This window comes from Desmodus rotundus, chromosome 7 (assembly GCF_022682495.2).
Source record: "Desmodus rotundus isolate HL8 chromosome 7, HLdesRot8A.1, whole genome shotgun sequence".
NCBI lineage: Eukaryota > Metazoa > Chordata > Mammalia > Chiroptera > Phyllostomidae > Desmodus > Desmodus rotundus.
In genome coordinates this window covers 80,135,621-80,158,364 of record NC_071393.1, presented here as the reverse complement: position 1 = coordinate 80,158,364, position 22,744 = coordinate 80,135,621, and the positions used below count along the sequence as shown (strand labels likewise).

Sequence of the window (22,744 nt, the reverse complement as noted above, 5' to 3'; positions counted from 1 at the left end):
TAGTATTATTTTAAGATACAGACAGCACTATTTCCCCGCCCCCATCCCTTCTTCTAGTCTAACTGTATGAGACAAGTAAATAAAGTTTCTATGAAACAATAAAACAAGAGAGGAGTTCCATGTGGGAAGTGAGCTAAGATCCTGCCTCTGTAGGTCTTTGGGAGTTGGTTTCCACCCCTTGCTCCTACCTCCCCCTTTGAAGTGGCCAGAGACCTCTTCCCTACCATCTCTGACCCAACATCAAAGCCTTTCAGTTATTTCCAGGAATGACAAGGCAGGGGTGCGCAGCAACCCTCCCCCAAGGCCAGGGAACTTCCTCGCTCAGGTGCTCTTGTGTGGGAACGAAGTGAGTGTGGGAGGATGGGCTCCCACGGCCCCAGGCCCTCCCCAGTAGAGAGGCCCCCTCTGAAGTCCCTTCTTAGAGCAATGTGAGGGGGATGCATGTAAAGAGTAAGTCTCCTCCTTTCCAAGCCTTGTCTACTTTCTTTACTTTCTGTCTTCAGGGACCAAAAAGAGACCAATCAAGAGTGAGGGTTTCACCCACACCCCATGAAATGGCTGAAAAAGGGGGGTCAATGTGTGAAACCCAAGGGAGGACCCACAAGATGATGGGTCATCTTCTCACCACGCCTGAACGAAAAAACCCCTCATGCAATCCAATGAGGAAATGCAGCTTAAAAATATTCTGACCCTGCCATCTATTAGCTATGTGAGCTTGGAAAAACTACTTCACCTTGCATCTGTAAGAAATAGAAAATAACTGGACTTATTTTAAAGGGTTGTTCTGAATGGTATACACTTAATACACAGAAAACCTTTAAAACTGTGCCTAGTAAATAAATAAGTGCAATAAGTATTAGCTATTACTATGGTTATTGCTGTTAGCATTGTTAGCATCACTCTGCTTTCTCTCTTCTGTGTCCCCTCCCGTTTGTATGATACTCTGACCTTTCCTGAAGACCACCGCTGGTGATTTGTGTCATCTTCTATGTTCCAAACTTTCTCCCGGCATATCCTTTGGAAGACTGGACAGAGAAGCTGCCTTCAAATAATTTCCTTTTCCTGACACTAGTAATAGGAATGCCTAAATCAACCACTTAGCAATCATGTGAGATTCTCACAAATATTAGCTCTCAGCATATTAGAAGTTAAGCATTTTCCCAGTATAAATATACCAAATACATTTAATGTCATTATTCCTATTGAGATGCATCACACTCAGGCCCACCTCCATATCTGTCTTACTAGAAAGGAGCCCTGCCGCGGGCGATTAAAAGCACCAAGACCCTGGGGAAGACTGGGGTGGGGCGGGGCACCAGGGCACACCACTAGATTTCCAGGAAGGAAAAATCAGCCCAAGAGACACTGGGCCGAACCCCTTGCTGTGGGAAAGGTGAACCGGGTCGATGGAGAATTCACTGCTGGAGTATTCTGAAAAGCAGAAGCGAAGGTTAGTGCTACAATACCTCCCAGTCCCTGGGGTTCTAAATATCGAGACTTTCTGTCTCTCAAAGGGCTGGACATAGTCCCTAAGTATTTTTATACTGTTCCCATTAGGAACTGGATATATATCTCCTCCCCTTGAATCTCCAGTATGACTGCTTGAATGATAGAATATAGTGGACATGCCATGTCAGTTCTGAGCCCAGAACTTAATAAATGGGCCAATTGCTGAACCCAGTCACCATAGTATGAGGAAGCCTAAGCTGCCTGGGGAGAAGCCTTCGTGAAAAGCCCACCTCAGAAGGCAGGCAGGCGGTGGCTCTCAGCCTCAGCTGAGCCTCCCGCTGACCCACAGGCAACACGCACTGGCCCCCCACGTGAGTGGGCCATCTCAGAAGTGGATCCTCCAGCCCCTACCCAAGCCTCAGTTGACACTACGTGGAGCAGAGATAAGTCTCTGCCCAAAATGTAAATTCATGAGTCAAATAAATGATCATTTTTTTACACACTCAGTTTTGGGATAGTTTCTGGCACAAGTATATAACTGATATATTCCATGGTTCAGGAAGAACCCTTTCCTGGGTCCTTTCATGTATTCTCTCTATCCCGAAATATTGCTTTCTTTGCTCTCCCCACTGAGACCAGCTGAAGACTGCAATTAGCTGTCAAAGCTGGATACATTGCAGAAGGGCAGGGAGCCTTTGGTCAGAATGCAAATGCTATGACAATTCCCCAGTAATAGTCTTCAGATTGTCTATGTATGTGTCAAGCAGTACAAAACTTGTCCCTAAAATGACGGATCCCAGTCTCTTGAAATCAGGCTTCTTGTTATTAATCATAGAAATACAAATGATATCAACAAGGTTCAATTTCACACTGGTCAAATTAGCAGACTTTTTTTTTAAGGATAATATTTAACGTTAGTGAAGTTGGGATGAAATCAATACATTGCCTGTGACAGGCTAAATTAGTACAACCACTTAGAAAATAATTTGGCAATGTGTAACACACAAGCTCCCATCCATGCATGTTAACAATGCTAACCTTTGACTCAGTAATCTTACTTCTCATAATTTATCTTAAGTGACTAATCTAAAGTAAGAGAGAAAAAAAGAGACTTATTAGAGGAAGATGCTTACCGCAGCTTTATTTAACATGGTGAAAAAATTAGAAACGGATTAAATTTCTAAACATGAAGAAATAGGTCCAATAAAAGTGTGTTATGACAGCGTCATGGAATGTCACGCAATCATTAAGATGCTAATAATGAAGACCACAATCCTCAGCTTGTGATGAGGCTGCGGTGGGAAAAGATTAGAATACAGGGGTGGGCAGAAGTAGGTCTACAGTTGTGAATATACAAAACGAAGTCTATTCTTGTATTATTACTTATTCTTCTATTATTTATTTTTCCATACAAACAACTGTAAACCCACTTTTGCCCACCTCTGATTACAACCTTATAAAGAGACACACATAAACAAGCGTTAAAAGACAGCAGATAAAGACAAAGTCATTTTATATAATAGCTTATATTATTTTTTTCCCTTTTAAAAACAAACCTTGGTATTTTTTAAAAGATTTTATTTATTTTTAGAGAGGAGGGGAGCGAAGGAGAAAGAGAGAGAGAAACACCATGTGCGAGAGACACATAGATGGCCGCTTCCTGCCTGTGCCCCAGCCGGGAACTCGGCCCACAACCCAGCCATGTGCCCTGACTTCCAGTCGAACTGCTGACCTTTTGTTTTGTGGGACGACACCCAACCAATTGAGCCACTCCAGTCAGGGAGAAAACACTTTGTATTTTTTTAAAACATTTTAAATAGAAGGGATGGAGGGAAGATTCATTAAAAACAATAAAGTCACCCTCCCACCCAATTAGGCCCAACATTTCCCTGGTAAAAACAGTTATTGCCCCTCTGTTGAACAAAACCAAGAACTAATATTGGATCTAATGGAATATGTTTCTTGAAATGGATAACTTAACGCTAAGGTACTTTGGTAACTGTCTTGAGAATAAGTCCTCTATCAAACGACATATTTGTAATTCAGAGATTGTGGTTAAATTAGCATATTATAATTTTGGCTTTGTTTCCCTTCCACCCTCCTCTACTTTTTTCTTCCTGGGCTTCTAAAATATAAAGCGCTAAAATAAAAACAGCAACAACAACTTGTGTGTTTAGAGTGAACTTTAATCCGAATTTCACAAGGATGCATGCCAGTTCCAAACATCACTGCTGCTCTCCTCCTGCTGGTGCCACGGGGCTGTCCACTGCACTAAGCGCTCAGAAAAGCAGTCACACAGCAGAAGGGACACCTGGCTCAGCCTTCTCAGTGCCCAAACGCACACCAGCAAAAGCAAATGGACAACTGATTGCGACTGTGGACTTGGATATTTAAAGCCCAGACCATTTTACCCTAGTTGTTCAAATATTGGATTTAAGGTCTCTTTTCTCTACTCTAAAAACATGCACGGAAAAATGGAAAAGGAAAACCTGGTTCGTTCAAATCCCAAACTTCCAGTTAAAGCCCTGTGCGTGAAGGGGCAGGAAGTCCGCATCCTCCCTCTGCCAGAGCCGTCTTGCTCTCGCTGGGGTGGGTCAGCGCCCCGAAGCACCACAATCCCACACTGAATACTATCGATCTATAGCGCTAAGTAAACTTTTATTTCAATGTGTAGCAAAACATTAAGTACGTGTTTTCATAAACTAATTCCCAAGTGGAACTGTTTACATTTTACCTTAAAGATAAATGGCTGCTGGAGCACTGAATCTATTTTAGAATTTTAGTCACATTGAGTCATTCTTCTTAGTCGTAAAGAAGAAATACCATAGCAGGTAAGAATAATTCTGCAGTTCTAGTCTAGCTCACTAGACTAGTTAGTAGCTTTCAGCTCTCTCTGTGGCCCTTTTCAAATCAGCCCACTCAATGCTAATATAAATATAAATATGTCAGTCAATCAACCATCAGGGCTGAAGAAATATCTTGGGAGCTAAAATGTAAACTCCTCTTTGGTTCCCAGGCTTCTAAGCTAAGCACCCCATTACACATAACAGGCAGAAGTCAAGATGTTCTCCATCATGATGAAATAAAATTAAATAAGGTTAAACTAAATTAAGGAAATAAACCCCTAAATTGAGTAACTTTTAGGAGGCTGAAAGACGTGATACTTCTAGCTCTTTAAAGAAGAGCTACATTTACCACTCTTGTTCTTTCTCTCTAAATTATTTGAGTTGTTTAAAAGAATCTCCATTAACACCTCCTGATCGATGTCAAAGTAAAAATGGCTTCACGGTTAAACGATGAAACCGGGACCAGTAAGCATCATGGTTTTGATCTTAATTGGCTCCTGGTACTTACTGTGTCTTAAGCTGGAGTTGTCTTTGCGCTTTTAACACCACAGAAGCTCCCCCCTCCCACCACCCCAATCTCTTTTTTGCTCAGACAGGCTGGCAGCATGCTTGTAAAGTGGAAAGGCCCACTTAATGATGCAAATGTTTGGGTGATGATTAGAGACACTTTGAGCTGCGAATTCTCTTGTGATCTAAAATTTGCTCAAGTAGAAGGCGCCTTCAGGCAGAACGGAAGGTGTATCTACCAATGATGATTGCAAAACATGATTTGTGTCTGAAGTCTGCCTGCCATTAAACAGCTGTAAGTTTTCATTCGGAAATTGTAACAGTGCTCTCTGGGGTGTCAGAATGACTGAACCAGAAAAGATTTTGGTTCTCACAATGAGTAGAGAGGGGGACCTCTTTCTTACACCTTGGAGAGACAGAGTATCTGTAGAACTAGCTATCTGGGCCACCATTAGTTAATACAGTGGCACTTTTTCTAAAAGCTAACATTCAAGTGTAAGACTACATGGCATTCACCCAGAGCTGGCATCCGCTTGGCACCACATCGTGGGGTCCATTTTAATTGCTCAGCACCCTCGCCAGAGGGCTGGCTAAATATTTTGATCATCTTGCAATATACAAAACTTCTTGGATTAGAAATTACAGAATTTTCAAGGATGCCAATACTTCCACATTAGAGTTTTAAGGTCTTGGATATAGATTTTTTTTTTAAGTGTGGCAAAACTATTGAAGTGAGTTAAATCTCCTCTGGGATATTAGCATAAAATCTATAGAGAGGAAAGTTCAAATCCAAATGAAATGAGCAGAATAATGCCAGCGCTCAATCAATTTGATTTTCTATTGTAAAACCACCAAACAGCATGTTTATGCAGGCCTAGCCTAGAGGTCAAAGGTTTCAACTACACAGCTCAACTTCTTAAGAAAGATTTCTGTTTTCAACTTTGTTTTCTTCTGATCCCATGACCCCCACATCCTCATTTTGGGTTCTCAGAGCGTGGTCACCGCAGTGACCGTCCAAATTCAGGCCTGACACCTTTTACACTCATGTCTTCCTGTCCTGAAGGGTGAAGATGAACAGCAGTGACCCAGAGGCCAGTCCGTATTGCCTTCGTTTACAACTGAGAGAACAAGGCCTGGAGAGACTGGGCGGCTTGCCGGAGTCTGTGCTACAGTGGGAACAGACCCAGCCTGGGACTCTTCCCAAAAACCGATGTATGTCTACTCAGATCAACACAGAGTAAACACCAACGGTGAAAAGGAGCAATCAGAACAGGCCACCTGATTTGCAGGGGCCAATGCAAAATGAAAATGTGGGGCTCCTTATTCAAAAAATATTTAAAATTTCAAGATGGCTAGAGCAGAGCACTCTCGGCATAGGGCCAAGTGTGACTGCACAGGTTCCCACACCCATGAAACTGACCAGCAGTGAGCTTTCATTATTTACTAGGCTTTGACTCTACGAAGGCAAAGGGGAAGCAAGGCTCTTTGATCACCGAAAATGCTCAAAAATGATCTGTTGCATAGATAAATGAGTAAGTAAATGAGAGAAGGAGAAGGCACCTAGAAAATCACTGAGACCCAGGGTCAGGTTGAGTTAATACAATAAATCAGCAAAAGTACCTGGTCTATTTTTTAAGTGCCACAATTCATAATCTGAAAATACTTCACGACATAATAAACTTTCCAAGCCCCAACACAATGAAGTCACCAGAATCACATCCAAAACGTGAGTGGCGATGAATTCTTGCGGTAGCATTACTGTGCTTTTATGTGATCAAGAAATGCCAATATTTCACCAAAATGGTTTTGTATTTTTTTCTGTCTCTGTGCGTTTAGAAATAGCCATCCAGATGTTTCATGGAACCTATCCATATGCAAAATCTACAAGCCCTTCAGATATGAATATTTCATTCATACATTGCTAGGCAACCCTGATTTGAAAACAACAGTACTCATAACAAAACTAGTACAATATACTGAGTTTTTATTATGTCAAATGCCATGCTACATCCTTTGCATACATTTCCTCCTGAAGAAAGACATCACATCTCGAAGGATAGACATATTATCCTGATTTTCCATAAGGAAAGCAAGGGTCTGAGAGACTGAGTGGCGGAATCAGAATCTGACCTAGGGCCATTTGGACTCCTGGAAAGACGAGAGTTTTTTGGAGGGAAAAGAGTGCAGGTTCACACACAGAGAACACACCACAGGGCTGTTTCTCGTATTAAGGAATACGACTTTCATTTGATAAGGCCTGCGTGAAGTTTCACTTTGGTGAACAAAAACACAACCATAAGACACCAAGTGTAAATTTCTGATACTGAAAATCTCGATGGTTAATTTTACAGCATACTGCAAAGGCAGACCCATTGTACCAAGGCAGGTACAAAGTTGAACAAAGATAGAGCCTCCTCACCCATATTTTATTGGGCTCCCGGGGCAATTTTTACATTACTGAACCAAGAAAAGAGGTTAGTTCAACAATCCAGAGTGAAGGAAGAACCATGCTGAGACTTCCAGCCAGGGAACCTGTAATAACATACTTCATTCACGGACAAGAAAGAAGTGGGTAAATTTCCCCTGCACGTACAGGATTTGTAATATGTAGCCAAAATACACGTTGTTTCGAAGTAAGAACCACGAGAAAATGCAAATTTATAATCAGGAAATGTCTCAGAGTTTAAGAGAATAGAGTTAGTGTTTCTGTCTCCACCTATCAAGAGATAAAAGTGCCTTCACACTGATGGCTTATATTTATTAAGATGTTTCAAAGTGTTAATCTGGCAGGGACATCTTATTTCTCATTGGAAACAAGCTACAGGAAAAATTAAGAAAAAATATGTAAGCATAATGAAGGCACATTCATTTTGCAGATTTTGTCTACTTTTTTGTGGTACTGTCCTCTGGTGTCACATCTTTTAATAATTTTTAATTGCCTCATTAAATGAAAATTTTGTCTTAGGTATGCAAAATTTTCAAATAATGGCAGAAAGATATTTCTGGCCAAATACGTGAATACGTTCATGTAATATACACCGTGTTTACATAATATAAATATGTAACAATGTAAAAATGCAAACACTTTGCAAGAAAATGCTGATTATGTTCCCGTATCCATTGTGAGTCTCCTCCACCTCAGTGCATCGTGGCGGTGGTGGTCGCTCCCCTGCCCAAGACTGCATCAGGCTCAGGGCGTGGGCAGCGGCAGGACGCGGTCCACGGAGACTGAGGAACTCTACTGCTAGGAAGGGTTTCTTAGGAAGGCCTGGTCTCCTGATCTCCTGACCTCGTCTGGAGCGTGCCAGCCTTCCTGGGACCGACCGTGCCAAGAGCTAGCCGAGTACAGGTTGGCAGGGCGAGGAGAGCAGAGAACACAGGAAGCCTGGAAGTCTTTCATGACCCTGTTGAGCCACCTCATCTCAGGACTCCTTGTTACGTGACCCGACTTGTCTTCACGGTTTATGCAATTTTGAGTTGGGTTTTCTCTTACTTGTAGGTAACACCTACTTGACTGCGTACCTACTGTGTTCTAAAAAACGACAGCAGCCAATTTGCATACATTCTCTGTAATGATTTTAACATTTCTTTAAGATAAAGGCTGCTTTCTCCACTTAACAGAAAAGGAACTAAGACTCCTGGAGAAACTAGTGATACACCCAATTTCTCACATCAAGTTAGCAGCCAGGGCGCGATTCCAATGTAGTCTATCCAACTTCGACAGCTATCACTTAAAATCTCCATATGTGTCTGTGTGGATGTGTGGTGGTGTTGTATTTTAATATATGTCCACAGTTATAGACCTATGGTGAAGGTGTTATTTGTAGTAACAATCATTTATCTCATTTTTGACTCTTTGATAAAATGTTAAAAATAGTGGGGCATGAGTGAGGGAATGCAACAAAAGAAAGCAAATGGTAAGAACTGGGAAAAGTAATCATTAGCAAAGTGCCTTCTCCATTAGGAGTTACTTATTTTCCTTCTCATGGGTCAGATAATTCAAAATGCTGTTCTGCGGTTAGCTGAGACGTTGTGCCAGATAACATCCTCATTAAATACTTATCATCAAGACCATTAATGAGTAAGTGTTTTAAGGGTGATATGTGTCTCTAAAGAAAATTCTGGATCAAAGGTGGCAGATTTTCTGTGTGGAGGTTACAACCATGTACTCTCCCTTTCCCACAGAAGAATTTGCTAATCAATCAAGGCATTCTTTCTCCCCCGACCTTGGATGTGGCCCCACAAATTTCTACAACACAAGCTTCAGCAGGCGCTACCAAGCAGCTAGGTTTGGCTTTCTACTTTGAAACTCATTTGCCCTGTCTGCCCTCCATACGTGTTCAGTGGGGGACAGCTCTTCAGGGATGTAGCTGAAAATTACAGGGAAACTGTGCAGTGGTGGTGCATCAGCCTGAGAGCTGAATGAGGTGCAATTACTGCTCACTGAAAATATTAGCCGTGTAGGTCTGAAAATTGAGTCTAAAAACTATATTAGCAGCAATGAAGTTTAAGTGATCCCGAAAGAAAAGGGCAAAGTGTTGTAAAATGTAAATGGCAATAATAAATTTAAGAAGTTAGATTAGTTTTTGTCCGTCTCTTTTTACAGATAGCTGGCTAGATGCACATTTGTGAAGTGGATTCATAGTTTTTAAATCACCATTAGATTTGACCCTACTACCCACGTAATGAAAATATGAAAATAAATATAGTATTAAGGAATCCTACTACTAAAATGAACCGTGGAGATGATCCAGACCCTCTGTGCTGCCCAATCCCCCTCATTTTGTTCTAATGAGAAAACTAAGGCCAGCAAGGCCAGTGCTTGTCCAGAGATATCTGGCTGGCTGGTAGTTGAGCCAGGCTGGGTCTCGACTCCAAGCTCTGTCCTCTTCTTCCTTCTTCAAACTGCTCTGACGGCCTTGTCAGTGACGGGTGCACTTTGAACTGTGCAATTACATTAAGCCTTAGATATCAGCTAAGTGTGTAGCAAAGAGCAGGGGGGCAGGGTGAGGGGGGAGGAAGAGAAAATAAATGAGTGAAGGAGAGAGAGATCTCTGATAACTCCAAGTCTTTGGAGACTTGGCAGAACACAGGTTTCTGATTTTCTCACTGACCTCTGAGGACATCAAGCCCCGTGAGCTGGAGATGGTCTTGGCTTTCAGTGAATGGGGTGGGGTAGTTTTATCTGCAGAACCCCACCCAACTGGCCAAGAGACCAGCAAAGCCAGGGGCAATGCCAGGGCCAGCAAAGGATGATTGGCTTATCGCCATCACTTTTTGTCAACCAATCTTTGCTGAACTGGTGGCTCCATTAGAACACCTTCCTAAAGTCTTCCAAAATGGTACCTGGCCCCCAAACGTTTCCTTTATTCACTCACCTCACAAAAGACAACTGGATTTAGGGACCCTATAAATTCAGTTAATTAAGTAAATAATATTCATACTCACAAGAAAGACATGACTATAAATAATATGCTTTGTACAAAGTAGGACATGAAGATCAGTAAGGTTCATTTTTGTGTTGTTACTACTGTAACGATTGTATTTAAAAGCCCCCAGTTGATTATTCTAACAGTAACAGGGCCCTCCTTACCACTCATGTTCTATATTTTTATTGTTTCTTCCACTGATTGCATCGAGGAGGTTTTATAGTAAGTGGTTGAGATTACGGGCTTGGAAGTGAGACAGGCGTAGGCATGAATCCTGGCTCCGCCACTGTGTGTTCTTAGCAAGGTACTTAACGGTGGCAGACGGAATAATGTCTCTATCCCTCCCCAAAGATGTCTGTGTGCTAATTCCTGACCTGTCAATATGTTGCTTTAAACAGCAAGAGGGACTTCACACATGTGATTAAATAAAGGGTCTTAAGGGAGGGGAGTTGCCTCGGATTATCTGTGTGGGCCCGCCGTCACCCCTGGGAGGCACGAGTCCCACGAGATGGGTCTAGCACAGCAGAGCCGGAGTCAGGCACAGCTGACTGGGACTGACGATGGGGAAGGGGCCGCAAGTGAAGGAATAAAGGCAGCTTCTAGAAGCTGGAAAAGACAAGAAAACGGGTTCTCCCCTTGAGCCTCCGCAAGGAACATCCCTTGACTTTATCCCAGTGAAACTCCTTGGGGCCTTCTGACCTCCAGAACTATAAGGTGCGACATTTGTGTTGTTTTAGGCCTCTCCGCTTGTGGGAAGTTGTTACTACAGCAAGAGTAAACTGATGCTCCTTGACCATCTGTGTCTCATCCATGAAACGGTAAAAAGCATACGTGCCCCAAAGGGCTGATACGAGGATTACGTGAGAAAATGTAACTAAAACACTTCAGTGCTTGGCAGAGATTAAGAACTCAGTAAATGTTCACTGTCATTATGCATATGATATCATCATATGGAGTTGGGATTTGCATATTGCTGATTATAATGAATGGTGATTCCATAAGTGTAATTCATTGTATCGTAATACTACCTTACATTTTGAGCAGCACTTAAATGGTTTTTACAAAGCACTTTCACCTCTTCTGTATTATTTGATGCTCATTATCCTTTTGAGTCCACAATAAGGGGAAAGTGCTTTCCTGGGGCACTTGGAGTAGGCTGTTGGCCAAAGTAGGGATCTAGGTCATCTCGTTGTAAACACAGTAGGGTTCCAATCTCCTCGTGTGACTGACAGAAATTCGCACAGAACTCAGAATCTTCACATGAAAACAAAACTGACAATGGGGTTGTTCTTCGCACATCAGACCGTTTCCCGTATGAACTTATCTAGGGGAGTTTTCTGCCAGGGCCTGGAGGCCCGGTTTCTCCCAACCCAGCCTGAGTACTCTCTCTAATGCATCTAGTCAATTGTGCAAAACACAAGAGAAAAAATTCCATCCTGACCGCAGCAGGCAATCACCTCATGCCCTGAAGCATGAAGTTTGATTACCCTTATCTCAGTTTATCATTAAATCAAAAATGTTGCTATGAATACCGGCCCAGGACTCCATTTATGAAATGATATAGGCCAGCCAGCAGAAATAAGTGAGCGCCCTTTTTCTTTCTTAGTTTCTGCTCACTGTAAATCTCCTTTGCAAACTGGAAAAAAAAAAAAAAGCCTCCTTAGTTTTGAGCATATTTTATTACTTTTTTTTGCTCTTTCATGAGTTAGCTGGAAAGCCTTCAGCTCCTAAGCATTCTCCTTGTGCTGTAGGCGAAAGGCGTTGGATCTACTACTACCTAGTAGCCTGCGACACTAGCCTGGAAGTCCAGTGCCTCACCTGGATGGGAATCTGCGCTCTGGCTACACTCGACCATCGTTTCTCAAAGTGTGGTCCAGGGACAAAACGGGGCACGAGTCATTCAAAGTGTTTGTTAAAAATGCAGACTCCTGGGCCTGTCCTAGACCCACTGGTGCTGGGGCCCTGAGAATTTGTATTTCAACCCTAAGGGATTCCGACGAAATTTAAAGTTTGAGGACCACTGGTAGAGATCAAAGATGTGGGTGATGGCAGGGATGGTCTAGGAGTGTGCCTGAATTTCCAGTGTTATCCAGGCTTTCCTCAGCCCAGGGGGCCACCAGCAGAGAACACATGCTGGTCACCTACATTTGTCCTTCAACACAACCAACAGTGGCAGCCTGATTTCTGACATTGTGAGTCTGAAACAGCTGAAATCTGGGTCAGGGGTATGTAACTAGGCGTCAAGGGCTGGGGTCAATCTCCAGGCCGCTGGACCCCTCTTGCCAAATTCTCCTTTCCAATCAGGCTGATTCTGTGGCAAGTGTAGTAGGGGGGTGGAAGGTAGCTGGTTGTGAACCTGGCTTCACGGTATACTCATCAGTTAAAGACATGTGATGAACTCACAGGTGAAAACATGGCGCAGTGTCAGGGGTAAGCACGCTTGCTCTGAAGCCCGACTGCATTTACCTTTCTTGAATAGACACTGAGATATATATATATATAGCACTCCCTGCATGCCACACACTGCTCTACATGCTGTCCAAACATTAATTCATTTATATCTCACAACAACCCTACCAGGTGGGTACCACCCATCATCATCCACCCTTCCTGTGGTGAAACTGAGGCTCCAGATCAAAGCTTAGCAGTCACACAGCCAGAACTCACACCACAAAAAGCTGGCTTCGGAGTTCACGTCCTTAATCCCCCTACTGCGCTGCTTCTTACGAATCCAAGTCCTCTGGTTCCACTACTCATTAGCTGTTCAACCTGGCAAAATCACATAAATCTCCCGTCCCTCAGTTTCCCGCCGTGTGCTGATGTTATTAATAACAGTATACACCTCACAGAATGCTGATCAAATAATTTATTTTTTAAAGATTCTATTTATTTATTTTTAGACAAAGGGGATGGGAGAGAGAAAGAGACAGAGAAAAGCATCATTGTGAGGTTGCCTCCCATGCACCCCCCTACTGGAGACCTGGCCCACAACCCAAGCATGTCCCTTGACTGGGAGTTGAACCGGCGCCCCTTTGGTTCGCAGGCCAGCACTCAATCCATACCAGCCAGGGTTCAAGTAATTTAATATATACACTTAATGAGTATCAGACACATAGTCAATAAATGCTACCTCTTAGCTATTAGTCCTATACTTTCAGAGGTAGCGAGAGGATTAAATTAGGTAACATATTTAAAGTTCTAGGCATAGTGCCATAGCACACGGTGAGCACACAGTAAGCACACAGTAAGCACTAGCTGTTATTATGAGTCGAGCCGAGCCAGGCCAGGTTATTTTAGGTCCTGTCTGGAAGGCAACTGTGCTCATGAGGGGGAGGAGGGGGACATATGCCCTTCACTTGAAAAAGTAACTGGGTGGGAGCCAGACTAATTACTAGACTCAACAGGTTCTCTGCTTTACATCACTGGAATATTCCTGAAAGGTTCCCGATATTGAATTTGTGTAGGCTTAATCCTTTTCCCTGCTGACCTATTTCATAGTTTTTGATTGATCTTTCATTGGCAGCGCTTCTTCGGACTTAAGACTCTGTCTGTCATGTAACTATCAACTTGCAAAAGACTTAAATATACCAAGGAAAACTAAACTACTGGAGCAATTCTTGGCAAAGCAATTGGCTTAATCATTCCCTAATGTAAATGTTTTCATACTATTTTTTTATTATGTGTTCTAATAAGCATGCTTATACTAGACAGAACTTCCAGTCTTTCCTTCCACAAAGCTTAAGTCCACTATTACACTTAACCACTGGTCTATTACAGTTTATGTTAACTCAAGGGGTTAATGATGGCTTTCAAACAACCCCCACACCCAAACAGGGCAGCAGCTTGGAGTAGAAATGGGCATGGAGAGAGGGAGAAGAGGAGGGAGTTCAGATGGTGGGGTCTTGGGGAGCCACTGATGGGGGACGTGTTTATCTTGAAAGCTCAGCCCCGGAAAGGCGTGCTGAACCCCCAGGGACTCTCAAAGATGGGGTTTTCAAAAAGGAAGGATTAGTAACTTTCCAAGTCATGTACTGCTTGTTCCCTATTACCAAAAGACAGTCAAGAGCTCCGCCCCCATTTCTTGCACAGTTTACCAGCCACCATAGGCTCTAACTGCAATGTATTGAAAGGTCAGACTCAGTGAACACTTTTACTGAAATATTTGCTGCACGTCTACGATGCGTCACTCGCTCTGCTAACTTAGAGGGGAAACAGGCAGTCGGGCCTCTCGGGGGCTGCACTCTATGAGCGCCTGGAGGCCAACTCTTACCATTCTCTCAGTTTCAACAGTGTCTACTCTCTCTTCTACCTCCTCTCTCTACAGTCCTTTCTCTCACCACCCAAAATTCTCATATGTATGCCATCTACTCTTCTTTATAGAATCTATGTCTAGAACCCTTTCATGTTAAAAAAAAAAAAAAAGATGAAGCCTATGAGGCAGCAACCTCCTGGGTGGGGTCTGCTAAACAACACTGCGGGAGAAACCACCTTCCCAGGAAATTTGAGGCAAATCATGCCATCCCATCCTCCACAATGTTCATGTGTGACATCGAACCATCTGGCAGTTGACACAGGGGAGGGGGGTTCAGTTCTGATCATGGAGCAATCTACTGAACCATCACAAGACTGATCCCATTCATTCCGATGGCTTCAGCAGCAGGGCCATCTGCTACATGGCCAAGTACAGTAGACCAGAGACAATAAATATCTGTGGATTGCAAGACAAACTGCCTCTTCGCACCTGAAATGCAAGCCTGTCCTAGGTTAGGACTCAAGCGTGGACAACTGATCTAGACCCCCATCCCCACCCCAGGGACTTTGCCTAAGCTGTTCTCTATGCCTGGAATGTCCTCCTTCTCCCCACCTCGCCCACTGCCCCTCACTGTCCACCTGTCCAAATCCTACCTAGTTCGAGGACCAGCTCAAATATCAGTGGCTCCACAAAGCCTTCTCTGACCACCCTTGCCAGAAATAACCTCTCACTCCTCTCAGTTTCCATAAGTCTGTGTGTATGTTTCCTGACACCTAAAACACTTGCCCTTTTATTTTGGCTACGTGTTGACCTCGTCTTTTCCAGATACACTCGGTAAGTCCCTGGAGCTCTGGATCTGTGTCAGGCTCCTCCCTGATCCCTCTTCCCACCCTGGCACTTACTTGTAAAGCACAGACACTTGGGAAAAGTTAGCTGGGTGAACAAATGGTCACCCCAGCAATGGCAAAAACAGAAACATTCTCCACTGATACTGCAAAAACAGCAGCATTCTTTATTTCCTCCTTCTGTAGCTTTCCAAATATATTTACTCCATCCACCAATTACCCAGGAGAGATCTGGGGACCTACAAATACCTGGAGACAATTCTGCTCCCTGAGACCCTCAGAATGACATGTAAGGCCAAGGCCAATGCAGACGTGGCGGCAGGCGGGGGTGGTCTGAGTCCCTGCTCTGCTCACAGCCGGCACCTGAGAGTGGAAGTGGTATTTTCTCAAGAGCTTCATCTGCTCTGGGTCATATGTGCCAGCTCCTCCGCTGAGAAGAAACTCCAGACTTTATGTTTAAATACAGACTCCAATAACAGGCTAAGTAATTCAGATCATCTTGAGGCCATATTATACATGTACCAACAACATATTGAACTTTTTAAAACCCATATTTCCTTCCCAAAAATATATGTTGGAAAACCTTAAGCTTCAGCATGATTCTAGTAGGAATGCGTATTTGTTTTTCTTCCCTCCCATAGGATACTGAGTGCAGGAGAACGACAACGCGCGGATGCAGAAGGGACGGCTTTTTAATGATGTGTCTGATGACTGGTCGAGGTGAAAGGATTCTCCCACAATCAATCCTAGCAGAGAAAAATGTGTATTGCCACACATCACCTACTCAAACTTCAGTACTACACTTTCCCTTCTGGTGCCACTAATGCTTGAACAGCTGCAGTTCTCACTGTCTCTGCTGATGGGGCCCATAAATACTCCTGGGAAATGGGACAAGAATACATAATGGGTCTTTACCTGCCAAGATCAGGGAAATGAATGTCAGTCGCGCCCTGACGCAGGAGCACTTTTGGGGGAGAGTGATGAATTCTGTCATTTGTCCTCCGCCACTGTAATTTTGGACGGGGAGGTCTCACATGCAGAAGAGTGGTGGGAGAAGATAACTGTTCTAGGACACTTGAAAAGAAGAGCGTGCCACAATTATCTGGCCACCAGGAGTAAAAATGAAAGAAGAGCACGATGTTACTATTTAGTTCAGAGAAAGGTTAACATTTAAGAGCAGACCCAATCTGTACATATCATTTTATGCAGTAGAAAAATTTCCCTCAACATCTGACTCTTTTTTTTTTTTTTTTTAAAACAAATGTCAGAACTATCAGGGACTCAAAAAACTGCAGAATGGCCCTTGTTCCTGGAAACAATTCAGCGCAGACCTAGTTCAAAGCCTACCTCACAGACCTGCTTCCTGCTGAAGTTAGGAAAACAACCTGACTTCTCAGGGGCCTGAGTGTCTTTTTTGGTCATGCAGTGACCGATCTAGAACCTACCTGATGCAGTCGTTTTGGAGGTAAGATGGTATAATGAAGATAAACATCTCGGATGGTGCCTAGAATTTTGTAAGCCAACCAACAATAAGTGGCTGCATTCTCCTCTCCCTCTTTTATCATCAGAATCATCATCATATTAAAGGGAACCAAAGTTCTGCCACCCTGAAGCAGCCTTTCCGGATACTGATGTCAAGCTGTTTATTAAGAAACAAAACACTCAGAACTTTGACCCTTCCCCCTTCCTGCCCAGAGATTCAGACAGATAAACCGACTTCAGGAAGGAGACTTTAGGATGTTGGCCTAACCCTAATTTGAATTAAGTATGGTAAATAAGAGGGCTTTTCAGGCAGGGGCCTGTTAGCTAGATAACCACCGGGCCGCCTGCAAGAATGTAACTGCCAAGTGTGCTCAGCTCTTCCTCGGCTACCTGTACATCGCTCATTCTTACTTTTGATATCTAATGCCCCTTTCTACCCATGTATCCTTCGTCCAAAAATGTCTTAATACCCAATGTTGCCTCACTGTCTTCGGGATTTTCATGCCTGTGTGAATTACCCATGCCCATGTACTAAATTTGATTTTTCTCCTGTTAATCTATCTCTGTTAATTTGATTATTAGCCCAGCTAGAAGAACTCAGAAGGTGGGAGGAAAAGCATCAGTTCCTTTTTGCAGTCCCCACACGAGCACCCCAGCTATTTTGTGGCTGACTTCATCAGTAACTCTTAGCATAAGAAGCAAAGATGCTGTCTCCCTCCAGAACATGAGGTGCATCGAATGCCCCTTCCTACATCAAAGTCCAAAAGCAATACTTCTAAGTATACGTTTTTATTTGTTTTTAAGCTTGGCACCATCACTTAACAGATACATACACCTAATTCACACCATTCTTGCTTTAATAAGCCATGACCGCTGCAGCAGATCTCTTACCGAGTAAAAAGAAGGAAAAACAGTGATAGACAGCATTGGGCACTATTGGACATGGGTCTCAGGTTCAGGCACAGCACATGTTCCTTGTGAAAAGGGATAGAACAGCAACCTGTTTAGTTCTCCAGAGAACCAGACCAGGTCTTTTCTGTTTTCAGCCTTTTGGGATCACAAGCTAAAAAATACTTCATTTTTTCTTCCTCTTTTCAATTAGAGTGGATTCTGAAGGTCTAGGATTCAGGGGTGTCTGCATGGCTCCCTCTAATTCTGTAATTCCAATGGTTAATCATATCAAGCTTAAGGAGGCCTTCCAGTGGGTCGTGTAAGGTTGGGCCACGGCCCCTCTGGAGTGGGTGGGACAGGCCACTGCAAGCCAGCCTTTCTGCAGGTGTGCCCCCAGGACTGGACGGGGGGCCCAGGCCCAGGCTGCCAAATGATGGAAACTTCCCGTTCTGGGTGTTAACTTTAGTTACCACAGCCAGACAATGCTGCCAGTGGTGTGGAAGAAAAAATTGCTGTAGCCAGCTGTGTTGTTCACAGTCGGATGGATTCTGTGTAGCTCCAAATGGTGATGGAGCCAGCAGCCTGTTGTAGCCAAGGACAGGATGATGGATGATCTACACACTGTGTCCAAGTAGAGAGAATGTCAGAAGTTCACTTCAGGGTTGTTAAAATGCTAATCTGGGTGAGTTAACAGGAGCTTCACAGAAAAGAGAAGTTTGAGAAATAAGTACATCTCATGTGGTACCTGTGTGCACCACTGATTTGATCACCCTTGGTTACATAAACAGTTGCTTTTCGGAGGAGAATGTTGCCCAGCTTTCCTGTTGGGACGAATGAAAGCAGCTTCAGTTATCAAGTGCACTGCCACTGTCATCAGGGGCTGAGGAGAAGTCAGCCAGACAACCGCCGCCTCAAGTAACAAGATTATGTTATGCTCAGTATAGTTATATGATTTTTATTCTCTCCTCATGTCATGGGAATAAATCAAAACACACTTTTTTCCCCAACTGGAAGTTGGCAGCAGTTTGCAATAATAAGTGGCCACCTAAGACTCTGGCTTTGGTATATTGTAATGCTATGTCTCCATTCACATGATCCACGGAAAGTGAGATCTTCCACTGTAGTGACACTTTCAGTACATGAATTACACACTAATAGTACATTGGATTATTAGTGTTAAAAGCAGGAAGGCTGGGCCTCTGTAAATATCTGGTATAATTAATCTTGCTTTTAAATTTCTAGGATAAAATAATATGCTTCCCGAAAAGAGGTGCATATTTACATTTCTTGCCTAATGGTATGTTTGCCAGTCTCTATTTCTTTTCATTCTTACTTAAATTTAACCTACAGAAGCATGTCTGCCTCACCTGATGTTGGAACACTGACTCGCACAGCTTCTCACAAACGGTAACACTCAGTAAATACTGACTGGTTGGCATACCCCAGGTGCCTCTTGCTTCCTCTAGAAATGAATCTAGAATGTGCAGGTTTAAAGTCTATTAATTGAAACAAAAGGTAATATTTTATCCTGCAATATGCTAAGGAAGGAGTTCGCCTCCTATGGTTACACCAATAATGGTTAGGCATTCGGCCAGGCTCTTAACTCTGCGTAAAATGCATCAGAAGGCTGAAAAATGACCCTATTTCAGATGCGTTTTTCATTCCCTGTATCTTAGTGAAGTACACAGGCAAGAACAATGACTAAGCTAATTACCAAGGTTCATTATGATGAAGCAGCAAGAAGTGAAGAACTTCTCTAGTTTTTAGTAAATCCTTAAAAATTATGGGCATCTTGGTGAATCAAAGCTTTGATTTCTACCTACTTGTCTGTGTGTCTTTCAAGCAGCAGGAACCACCGCACAGGATCCAGGGGCCCACTTACCCACAGCAGTAACTGGACAGATCCTGCCCGCTCAGCCAGCAGCCAGTGAACTGAAGTCCACTGGATTTCTAAGTGGCCCTCCCTCTAAGGACTAATAGGTTTACGTCACAGCCATCTTTCAAATCCATCAAACCAGGGAGGACATGACAAAAAAAAAAAAAAAGAAAAAAGGGAGGGGGGGCAGAATGTTCGTAAATCTACATCACATTCGAGTTAAACAGCTGTTTGGTGGTGGGGAAGTCACAATATTCCTGGCACACTGTCCCACATCATTGAAACACGCCTCAAAAAAAGGTTAGCTACGTAGGGCCTCTAGTAGAAAGGACAGGTAGCAATATTCTGCAGGAGCCAATAAGAAACAGTAGTTGGCTGTTAATCTAACCAAATGTGCCAATGGAGGAAAAGGGTCTGCTAAACACCACATTTGGGACATCTGAGGGTTACTTCTTTAACTGTGTTTTTGCGAGTTCATTCTGGAGACCTACATCAAAGCACACACACTAACTACAAAACACAAGACCCAGCGGTGGCTGTGCTGTAGCTCACATGGCACATCTTCAGAGGTGTAAGCTCATGGTAATGCGCACGGGCCCAAAGCTCAGGGCTTCTCTGGCAATCCCTGTTCATCTAAGGCAGGGGAAACGTTCGTGCAGTACTTGCCAGGCTGACAGAATAAGCCTGTTACTCACTACATTAAACATGACTACACACAACTGAATTTCCCGACCTACACAGCTAAGAGAGCTGGGGGTTTTAACAACAGGAATAAACCGGCATCGAAACCTCTTGTGCAAACCACCACCAAGGACAGTAAACTCATCACCCTGAGCTAAGATTTCTCAATTCTACCAGGAAGACACCTTGTAAAAACTCTCCAAGTAAGTATTTCTCCTATTTTGAGAGACAGAGACAATCCAATTTAGAAAAATGTTAAACTTTACCCTAGGGCTTCAACCTTGAAATAAACAAGACAATATACTTTATTGCCCCAAATACAGGTAGATACTGCAGACTTAAAATTCTTAGTAGCTGGAAGTTCTTAAGAAAATTGCCCTAGACACTTACTTTCTTTAGAAAACGGAACCACTACCGTTATTTTTATGGGAAAGTAGCCGCCTGTAGAGGTAGACATAGGTCCAATTACTGGTTACAAAGTCTATATATCTACAATAACGACCCACTGTCCCTTCTGTGCGAAAGTCACCCAGCTGAGAGAGGTGAGGGGTTGGGATGTTAGAACCTGGGCTACTGACTGGTCACCTCCGAACTGGGAGCTCTCCCCTGACTTCCTCCAATGCTGTAATTAATTCCGCTGCTTCATTCCGCCTTAGCTCCATGACATTTAGCTTTTCACAAGTTCAGGATTTAAACAATCACCTGACAGCACTGGTCGCGAGAGTCGATTTAGCAGAAATTTTTCACACCCAGTTCTCGTCTACACCTTTAAGTCTTTTATGACCTTTTATTTCAATCCAAGAGTAAGACACGACGAAGGAAGCGTTAAACCCGTCTGCAGCCGAGGAACAAACAATCGCTGACAAGACTGGAAATAAAAGTTTCCCTACCTTCCTGCTCATCATCCCCCTGCCAGCGGCGGCCGGCGAGAGCGGCGGTTCCCTCCCGGCTGCTGGACGCCTCTCGCCGCGGGAGAAGGGGCTCATGCAAAATTGAGTCTTCCTTATTTGTTTCCATCCATAATTGATGGGTAGATGAGAACGTAACACATTTCAGCGCCGGGCTCTTGCTGCCTGGCGGAGACCCTGTCCAAGACGCTTCCGTAAATCATTTCCAGCCGGAGAACAAAGCACGGAAAGTTGCGGGGGAGAGTGGCCGGGAAGGAGAAACCCGGGCGCCGGGTGGGAGGTGGGGTGGGCGGCGGGCAGCCCCCGGCCCCAGAGCGGGTCCGCCCCGCGCTCCGCCAGCACGGAGAGAGGGAGGGTGGGCAGTGGCCGCCCTCTGGGCTGGAACCCGTGCTGGAGCTTCGAGGGTGGGGGTGGCCGAGTGCCCCGAGCCCCCGCCCCTCGCCACTAGGCGCAAAACAGGGGCGCACTGACAGGTAGCCGGAGTAAGCTTGGGAGCTGCTCGGGTCCCCGCGGCTGTGCTACGCCCCTTCTTCAGGCGCGGGCGAGCTGTCGCCCGTCCGCTCCTAGCCGGGCCCGGCGCTGCCGACCCCAGCGGTCCCAGCGCCGGTTCCGGGGCGGGCGGGCGGAAGGGGGTGGCCGAGCCCGCAGCCCGCTCCTTTGGCCTGGGCTCGGCTCCCTTGCTGGCTGGAGACGCTGTGCCCGGTACCGTAGCAGCCTAGGTTGCCCCTGATAAGGTAAGGGCAGCGCGGACCTGGCGCTGCCTGGCAGGAAACTTTTACTTGCCCCCTTCTTCCGCGTTTTCCCCCCAAGGGGTGAACAGTGCAGGGGGGCATCCAAGTCCCCATGCCCCTCCCCCCAAGTTCCCAGCTCTGCCAGTTTTGACGGGTCTGCCAAATCTCTCCAGCCTCTGAGCGTCCCTTGCACGGCAGGCAGAGAAAGGTGGTTAGAAAAGAAATCAACTCTCCAGTGACAACGCACACACACACGCGCACACTGGCTTCGATTCAGGCTCCGAGGATCTAGGTCCGATCCCCACCAGGCGACCACAGCATTAGCACATTTTTACCCGAGGGCTTACCTCATGGGGGGAGGCTGGTAAAAATAAAGCTTGTCGCGTTCAAGAAAAAAAGAAAATAAAGAAAAAATGCAAAATACACACACATATATATATCCCTCTGTCTCTTTAGATCTTGGCTTCCTTGATATAATCCTGAAACTCGCCAGCACGGGTCCTTGCAGCAGCGTCAGCAGCAGCAGCAGCAGCAACAGCAACAGCAGCAGCAGCAGCAGCAGCGGGACGAAGCAGGAGCAAAACAAATCGAGGCACGGCAAATGGTGTAATTCGATCCATCTCCAAGTCAATCCGTCAGGCGGCGCGGGGCCCACCCCCAGGCGCGGACAGCAGGAGGCGCGGGTGGCCCGGCGCGCTCGCCCGAGCCCCGCGGCCAGCGCCGCCTGGAGGCCCCCCAGCCCGGCGCCGCGGCCCTGCTGACCCCTCAGTGGCCTCCGTGTCCCTCCTCACTGGCGCTCTGCTGCGCCCCCTCCCTCTCCCCACCTCTGAAGAGCTACTCCTTCCAG

At 44.8% G+C, this 22,744-nt stretch overlaps 1 protein-coding gene across 6 annotated transcripts in view; it reads right to left on the bottom strand.

Moving 5' to 3' along the window:
* The window catches only part of SEMA6D (semaphorin 6D), a 53,883-nt gene extending 31,447 nt beyond the window's left edge, over positions 1–22,436 (bottom strand). For 2 of the 6 annotated variants that reach the window (XM_045201717.3, XM_045201719.3), the window contains exon 1: positions 22,245–22,436. The gene's annotated coding sequence lies outside the window, so the exon portion shown is untranslated. Of the gene's footprint in view, positions 1–21,148; positions 22,207–22,244 lie in introns of those variants that run through there. The other 4 variants (XM_045201722.3, XM_045201724.2, XM_045201720.3 and 1 more) reach the window with 3 other exon arrangements.
* Between the last annotated feature and the right edge of the window lie 308 nt (positions 22,437–22,744).